Source organism: Nycticebus coucang, chromosome 1 (assembly GCF_027406575.1).
Source record: "Nycticebus coucang isolate mNycCou1 chromosome 1, mNycCou1.pri, whole genome shotgun sequence".
Lineage (NCBI taxonomy): Eukaryota > Metazoa > Chordata > Mammalia > Primates > Lorisidae > Nycticebus > Nycticebus coucang.
Genome location: NC_069780.1, coordinates 65,271,580 through 65,280,420, shown reverse-complemented (window position 1 = coordinate 65,280,420; position 8,841 = coordinate 65,271,580). Strand labels below are relative to the sequence as shown.

The 8,841-nt window shown below is 42.5% G+C and overlaps 1 pseudogene across 1 annotated transcript; it reads right to left on the bottom strand.

The window, feature by feature from the left end:
* Positions 1-548: 548 nt before the first annotated feature.
* Positions 549-1,306, bottom strand: LOC128579713 (microtubule-associated proteins 1A/1B light chain 3B-like; annotated as a pseudogene). Its single transcript, XR_008378248.1, has one exon. The product of XR_008378248.1 is annotated as a microtubule-associated proteins 1A/1B light chain 3B-like (transcript).
* Positions 1,307-8,841: the final 7,535 nt, after the last annotated feature.

Below are 8,841 nucleotides of genomic sequence, written 5' to 3'. Positions count from 1 at the left end.
TTTTGTTGTTGGCAATTTAGAATGCAAAGTTGTTTTGTTTTTTTGCAGTTTTTGGCTGGGGCGGGTTTGAACCCGCCACCTCCGGTATATGGGGCTGGTGCCCTACTCCTTTGTAGAATGCAAAGTATTTTATTTTTAAACTTAAAAGATTTGAAAACAAGATAGACAAGGTTAAGTGACAGTTTTCTGAAGTTGAATATGCTCATTTGGAGTTCAGTTTTACTTTTATTTTATTATTTTTTTTATTTTTTGTAGAGACAGAGTCTCACTTTATGGCCCTCGGTAGAGTGCCGTGGCCTCACACAGCTCACAGCAACCTCCAACTCCTGGGCTTAAGCGATTCTCTTGCCTCAGCCTCCCAAGTAGCTGGGACTACAGGTGCCTGCCACAACGCCCGGCTATTTTTTGGTTGCAGTTTGGCCAAGGCCGGGTTTGAACCCGCCACCCTCGGTATATGGGGCCGGCACCCTACCGACTGAGCCACAGGCGCCGCCCTGGAGTTCAGTTTTACAAAAATAACTTCCTAAAACTCTAGGAGGTGGGGACACTACTGTTTTAATGATCTGTGATTAGGTGAACTGATCAATTTCAGTTGGTAACATCCCTTTTTTGCCTTGGTAAGGGTATAAAAAGTTACATAATCGATTTATTTTTCTGGTCTTACACTGCCAGTCTCATCCTGAATGTTTCCTGGGAGGTATACACCATGTCAGGAACCCGTCTTCATCCTTCTTGCTCTCATACACCTCGGAGATGGGCGTCGAGACGCTCACCATGCTGTGTTCATTCACCAGCAGAAAGAAGGCTTGGTTAGCGCTTAGCTGTAAGCACCTTCTAATTATCTTGATAAGTTCACTCACGTTGACATGATCAGGTACGAGAAACTTGGTTTTATACAGGACAGGAAGCTGCTTCTCACCCTTATATCGTTCTGTTATAACCGGGATTTTGGTAGCGTGCTGCTCTCTTATGAGCCGGACATCTTCTACTCTCTGTTGGAAGGTGCAGCGCTGCTTGAAGGTCTTCCATGGCATGGCAGGGAGGGTCCCGGAGGTTCCGGAGCACGACGACGGCAGTGGAGACTCCTACTTTGGCGACAGCCACTACCCTTGTCTATATACTGTATTCTTACAATAAAGTAAGCTATGCAGGATACAGTGGCTCGTACCTGTAATCCCATCACTTCAGGAGCCTGAGGCTAGGAGACTGAGACCAGCCTGGCAACATAGTGAGACTCTATCTCTACAATAAATGAAAAATTAGCCAGACATGCCAGTGCATGTCTGTAGTCCCAGCTACTTGAGAGGCTGAGGCAGGAGGATCTCTTAGGCCCAAGGAATTGGAGGCTGCAATGAGCTATGATTTTTGTGCCACTGTACTCAAGACTGGGTGACAGACTAAGACCTTGTTAATATTTATTTATTTATTTATTATTTTTACTGAGACAGAGTCTCACTTTGTCACCCTCCATAGAGTGCTGTGGTGCCATAACTCACAGCAACCTCAAACTCTTGGTTTTAAGCAATTCTCTTACTTCAGCTTCCCAAGTTGCTGGGACTACAGGCGCCAGCCGCAACATCTGGCTATTTTTTGGTTGCATTTGTCATTGTTTAGCAGGCCCAGGCTGGGCTTGAACCGGCTAGCCTTGGTTAATGCGGCTGGCTCTCTACTCACTGAGCTATGGGCGCTGAGCCAAGACCCTGTTTCTAAAAAAGAAAAAAATCAATTTTTAAAAAAGTAAAAGAAAGAAATGTTATTAAATCATAAGGAAGAGACAATATATTATTAAGTGAAAGTGGATTATCATAAAAGTATTTATCCTCATCATTATCTTCAAGTTGAGCAGGCTGATGAAGAAGGGGAGGAATTGGTGGTGTTTTCTCAGAGGCACTCTTAAGAAAATCCACCTATGGCCGGGTGTGGTGGCTCACAACTGTAGGCCCAGTGCTGTGGGAGGCCAAGACGGGTGGATTGCCTGAGCTCAGAGGTTCGAGACCAGTATGAACGGCAGTGAGCCAGAGTAAGACCCCATCTCTACTAACATCAAAAACATCGCCAGAGGAAGAAGAAAATGAACAGCAAAAAAAGAGTACTTCAAATGAAGAAGAACGAACAAGGAAGCTGAAATTAAAAATAAAAAAAAAGAAAAGAAAATCCACCTGTAAGCAGACCCATGAAGTTTAAACCTGTGTTATTCAATAGTCAACTGTACTTCATTTAACCTCATCAAACTGCTTTCTTGCAAATCAGTTAAAACTTACGTGCCACCTCATTAACTTGTAATTTAAACACTTACGGTATTATACATTTAAAAAGTCATTATTAATAGCCGGGCGTTGTGGCGGGCGCCTGTAGTCCCAGCTACTCAGAGGCTGAGGCAGGAGAATCGCCTAGGCCCAGGAGTTGGAGGTTGCTGTGAGCTGTGTGACGCCACGGCACTCTACCGAGGGCAATAAAATGAAACTCTGTCTCTACAAAAAAAAGGAAAAAGTCATTATTTATGTCTCTGTTTTGATGGTAAGTGGAAAAGTTCATTGCTTTATAGTTGGTTTTGTGTGTGAGCTCTGGCCAGACACTCACTATTCTGGGAGAATCAGTCTAATATCCTCAGAAGTCACTTCTGAACATTACTTAGAGTTACATTATTTAAGAATAATTATTTACTCAAAACTCAATGAAAGACCAGCTGTTGTTAATAGTAACCATTAATTTTTGTCAGTTTAGAATCCTAGTTGTTAGAGCTGGAAAAGCTCTTGGAGATCATATAAAGCAGCCTCATAATGTTACAAATGCAAAAACCAGAGGTGAAGAGTTATTTGACCAGCTCTACTCTGATAGAATAATGGACCACCAAAGATGTTCAAATCCTACTCCCTAGAGGATATGTATATGTTAGGTTATATAACAAAGGGGAGTTAAGGTCACACATGGAATTAAGTTTGCTAATCAGCTAACGTGGAGAGGAGAGATTATCCTGGATTATCCAGTTTGGCCCAGTGTAATCACAAGGGTCTTTATAAGTGGAAGAGGGATGTGCAAGAGTGTGTCTAAGTTATGTGATGTGAGAAAGACTCAACCTTCTAATACTGCTTTGAGGATGGAAGAAGGCCAACAGCCAAGGAATGTCAAGGAAACAAATTCTCCCCTAGAGGATCTAGAAAGGAATACAGTCCTGCTGGTGGCACCTTGATTTTATGTCAGCAAGAGCTTTGTCAGATTTCTCACCTACAAAACTGTGAGATAATAAATTTGTATTGGTTTAAGACACTTAATTTTGTTTTAGTAGCAGTGAGAAAACTAATATTATCACAAACTGATAGAGACCAAGAGGTCAGGTATCAACTTCCTATTTAGGCTTCTCTTCACTAAAAGAAATGTTTAAAAATTCGCTATCTAAAGGGAACAAAAAACTTTTCAGACACAGTATGTACTCTGTGTCAGGCTTTGAGAATATAGAAGTCTCACTCTGTTGCTAGAGCTGTAGTATAGTGGCATTGACATAGCTCACCGCAACCTCTAATTCCTGGCCTTAAGCTATCCTCCTGCCTCAGCTTCCCAAAGTGCTAGGATTACAACCAGGAGCCACTGTGCGCAGCTTCAAGCTATGTTTATATAAAAAGTTATGATTTGGAGTGACTCTCAGACTCCAAGAACAGGAATGCATCTGATCCCAGGAATAATTGACTCCTGGGAGTCAAATGGCATCAAGACTTTTGCTCTTGGCTCTGATATCTGTGCCTCCATTTTATTTCCTTTGCACACGGAACTTCTCTTCCCCAATCAACATTGTAAAAAGAAAGCCACAGCAAATAGTTTCTGGGTTACCTCTCAATTTAAGAGAGAAGCCAGACTAAACAAGAATCATTCTGAGTCTAAAATTCACAAAGAAGTTTTGAATTAACTGTAGCAAAGGATGATTTCTATAGTAATAATATAAAAGGAGGGTTTCCATATAAAAAAAGATACAGAAGGGCGGCGCCTGTGGCTCAGTCGGTAGGGCGCCGACCCCATATGCCGAGGGTGGTGGGTTCAAACCCGGCCCCGGCCAAACTGCAACCAAAAATAGCCGGGCGTTGTGGCAGGCGCCTGTAGTCCCAGCTACTCGGGAGGCTGAGGCAGGAGAATCGCTTAAGCCCAGGAGTTGGAGGTTGCTGTGAGCTGTGTGAGGCCACGGCACTCTACCGAGGGCCATAAAGTGAGACTCTGTCTCTACAAAAAAAAAAAAAAAAGGAAAATATACAGAAGTGTTAGGCCACCTCATGTTTTATTTTGCTACAGAAGAGAAAGTGAATAGATGGGGTGAGTACGGAGTGACCCTCAAGAATAGTTTCTTCAAGAATTTACTATGTTGGGCAGGGAGAGGTGGCTCATGCCTATAATCCTAGCGATCTAAAAGGCCAAGGCAATCAATTACCTGAGCTCAGGAGTTGGAGACCAACTCGAGCAAAAAGCAAGACTCCATCTCTACTAAAAATAGGAAAAAAAAGAAAAAAATTGGCCAAGTGTGTGGCAGTTGCTTGTAGTCCCAGCTATGAGGGAAGCTGAGGCAGGGGTTTGCCTGAGCCCAAGAGATTGAGGTTGCTATGAGCTAGGACACCACAGCATTCTACCCAGGGTACAAAGTGTGACTCATATCTCAAAAAAAAAAAAAAATTTACTATGATTAACTTTTCTTCATTTAAATAGTTTCAGCCATCTCAAAAAAAAATTTACTATGCTGATTAACTTTTCTTCATTTAAATAGTTTCAGCCATCAAAAGTATGCTTATCAAGACTTTTCTTTTTTTAGACAAATCTTAACTCTGTCAACCTGTAGTGTGCAATGGCATCATAGCTCACAGCAACCTCCAACTCTTGGGCTTGAGCAATCCTCTTGCCTCGGCCTCCCAAGTAGCCCTCCCGAGTAGCTGGGACTTAGGTGCCTGCCACCATGCTCTGCTAGTTTTTGTTTCTTTGTTTTTTTCTATTTTTAGTAGAGACAGGGTCTCTCTCTCTCTTGCTCAAGCTGCTCTCAAATTCCTGGGCTCAGCCAATCCACCAGCCTTGGCCTCCAAGAGAACTTTCCTTTTTTTTTTTTTTTTTACAAATTGGGAGGCATCATGTTAGTAATTTATTTATTTGTTTTTTGCAGTTTTTGGCCGGGGCTGGGTTTGAACCCGCCACCTCCAGCATATGGGGCCATTGCCCTACTCCTTTGAGCCACAGGGGCCGCCCCAACAGGACTTTCTCTTTTTTTTTTTTTTTTGTAGAGACGGTCTCACTTTACCGCCCTCGGTATGACGTCACAGGACTCACAGCAACCTCCAACTTCCGCGCTTACGCGATTCTCTTGCCCGAGCAGCTGGGACTACAGGTGCCTGCCACAACGCTCGGCTATTGTTGTTGTTGCAGTTTGGCCGGGACTGGGTTTGAACCCGCCACCCTCGGTATATGGGGCCAACGCCTTACTCACTGAGCCACAGGCACCACCCCAACAGGACTTTCTTGATTGTCAATTTGTCTTTCTAGATACTCTTCTAAATTGTTTCCACTTTTGGTTGGGGGAGGAAACAAAAAGAAAATAAATTGTTTCAATTTATATCAGTATTTATCTGGCAAGCCCAGGTGAGGCTGGCAGATCACCTGAGCTCAGGAGTTTAAGACCAGTCTGAGCTGGAGCCAGACCTTGCCTCTAAAAAAAAAAAAAAAGTCAGGCAGGGCGGCGCCTGTGGCTCAAGGGAGTAGGGCGCCGGCCCCATATGCCGGAGGTGGTGGGTACAAACCTAGCCCTGGCCAAAAACTGCAAAAAAAAAGCATTGTGGCAGGCGCCTGTAGTCCCAGCTACTTGGGAGTCTGAGGCAAGAGAATCACTTGAGCCCAAGAGTTTGAGATTGCTGTGATCTGTGGCTTCACCGCCCTCTACTCAGGGCCACAGCTTGAGACTCAAAAAAAGAAAGGGCGGCGCCTGTGGCTCAAAGGAGTAGGGCGCTGGCCCCATACGCTGGAGGTGGTGGGTTCAAACCAAGCCCTGGCCAAAAACTGCAAAAAAAAAAAAAAAAAAAAAAAAAAAATATATATATATATATATATATATTACTCTATATAGAGAGAGAGAGTAAGAGTCCTATACTGGTAATATATTGCTTTCAAGACTAATATATTTATTTGTCAATAATCATGGTTAGGTGCCGGTCATCTAAGGTAAGCTGAGTTATATATCTGACCCTGTATTGTTTTCCTAACTAGACCAAGAAAAATGTCAAGGATGTGCTCAAGGGCAATGTGACTAACTGCTGTAAACAATATGACTAACAGCTGGGAAGCTATTGTCTGAGCCTTACAGAGTTTTTTTGTTTGTTTGTTTGTTTGTTTTTGCAGTTTTTGGCTGGGGCGGGTTTGAACCCACCACCTCCAGTATATGGGACCAGCGACACAGGTGCTGCCTTTTTTTTTTTTTTTTTTGTAGAGACAGAGTCTCACTTTATGGCCCTCGGTAGAGTGCCATGGCATCACACAGCTCACAGCAACCTCCAACTCCTGGGCTTAAGCGATTATCTTGCTTCAGCCCCCCCCATCCCTTTTTTTTTTTGAGACAGAGTCTTACTATGTTGCCTTCAGTAGAGTACTGTGGTATCACAGCTCACAGCAACCTCAACTCTTGGGTTCAAGCAATTCTCTTGCCTCATTCTCCCAAGTAGCTGGGACTACAGGCACCCACTATAATGCCTGGCTATTTTTTGTTGCAGTTGTCATTGTTTAGCTGGCCCGGGCTGGGTTGGAACCCGTCAGCCTCAGTGTATGTGGCTGGTGCTGTAACCACTGTGCTATGGGTGCCAAGCCCCTTACAGAGTCTTTTACAGAAAAAAAATCTAATATCAAAATTCTCCTGGGTTTGGGAGAAACAACTAACTACAGAGTAAATTTGATAATCCAAGGGCATGTCTTCTTTGGGGAAATGTTTCATTTAGATGTGAAAAGTTTGCCATCAAAGTGGAAAGCCATATATATATATAATATCTTACAGGAGTAGTAAAGTAGGTAGAAACTCACTTCAACCTGACAGGCATAGGCTTTTAACTAAGAAACCAATCTGGCGAAGTGGCACTATTTATCTCAAAGTTCTTTTGTCACCTAGCTAGGATGGTCACTTCCAACCTAGACAGCATGATAAGCTCCCCACTAATAAGAGACAGTAGAATACAACAAATCCTGTCACGTGTCACACTGAAAGGCAGCAGAGCAGCTAGTAGTGAGCCTTGAGCTTAGGCTGGCAGTCTGAATCTACCACTGCCTCCTCCAACTAGCTGAGCACATTTCGTATCAAATGTACTTTAGGGTTCACAACCCTATGAATAAAAAAAATTATCGACGTTTTACTCAGACCAGCAAATCAAACAAGGTATATAATTCCCAAACTCATGATCTTAACCACAATATTACGTGACTTCAGTTTTTCTCATATGTAATACAGGGATAATCAACATTTGCCCACTGCCTTAGGATTGTTAAATATGATAATGCTTGTGGGAAGGGCTATATATGTATGTTATTTTTGCATTGTTTAAACCAATTTGATTTGAGCCAAAGTCCTTAGATTACATTTGTTATTGATACCTGATCAGAGGATTCTTTGTGATCATTGACCTGACCACAAAGCCTGGCTATTCTTGCTCTAGCTGGTCTCAAACTCCTGAGCTTAGGCATACACCTGCCTGGACTTCCCAAAGTGCAGAGATTACAAGCGTTAGCCACTGCACTGTGCTTTTAAGACTGTTGACTTCTTGGAGGATGGTCTGAGTATCTTGTCCCTTTTTGTGTTGCTTGGAAGTCTAAACTTGACCCTTCATTAACTACACATTACCCAGATTAGTAGTTACTTCATTAACTACTAATTGACCATGCTAATTATTTAACCACTAATGGTAGCAACATGTTTTCTGAGTATCCAGAAAGCCAGTTTCATTGTGGACTTGTATTCTTTGTATGATACTTTCTTAAATATTATTAGAACTGGGTTCAGGTTCTCTCTCACCTTTTCTCCTTCATGAGAGGGACCCACTTCCAACTCTCTTTGGAAATGCTCTAAGATTTTTCTTTGTTCCTCCTAAATATCTTTGTTGGGGGGAGGCGGGAGAAGAATTGGGTTCAAGACTATAATTTCTGAGAAATATTTATTCACAAAACGAACAAATTTGTGACTGTTACATGCCAAGGGAACTTAGAGCTAGAAATATTATGATCGTGTCATTTAAAAAAAAAAATTCATGACCATAGGTAAAATCTTTGGACATTCCTCCCCACTACCTGGTATTGTCATTTGTTAAAGGGAATAATTGCCACCTCCCTCAGAGGATTGGAGTGATAGTTAAAAGAGATATATATGAAAGTGCTTTATAAACTGCCACGTGCCAAACACACATAAGGGATTATTAGAGTAGGAAATGGTTCCTTCCAAAGATTAAGCATTTTGAAAAGGTTACAAACATAAATTATTAGTTTCCATATACAAACCATGAAAAATTCTTGTAGCCTGACCGGGTAAGTAAAATCGAGGAGACGAAACTAACAAATTAGCATTTTTAGCTGAGGTGGAAATACTAATTTACATCCCATAGAGGAATGTACCGTGTTTGGGGAGTTTCTATTTCAGATCCTTACGACGATGAATAACCTAGAAATGCAACCATTGCCTGGAGATTTTTCTTAGGATTCTGAACATCCCCCAGGGCACTAATGAAAGGCTGAGGCCACCCCTCGTGAGTGCATCTGTAAGAAACTTCCCTTTCTTCTCCTCGAAACGCTACCGGATTGTGTGAGATGAAACGGATTCAGATGGCGTGCAGCAAGATAAACCTGGTCCTG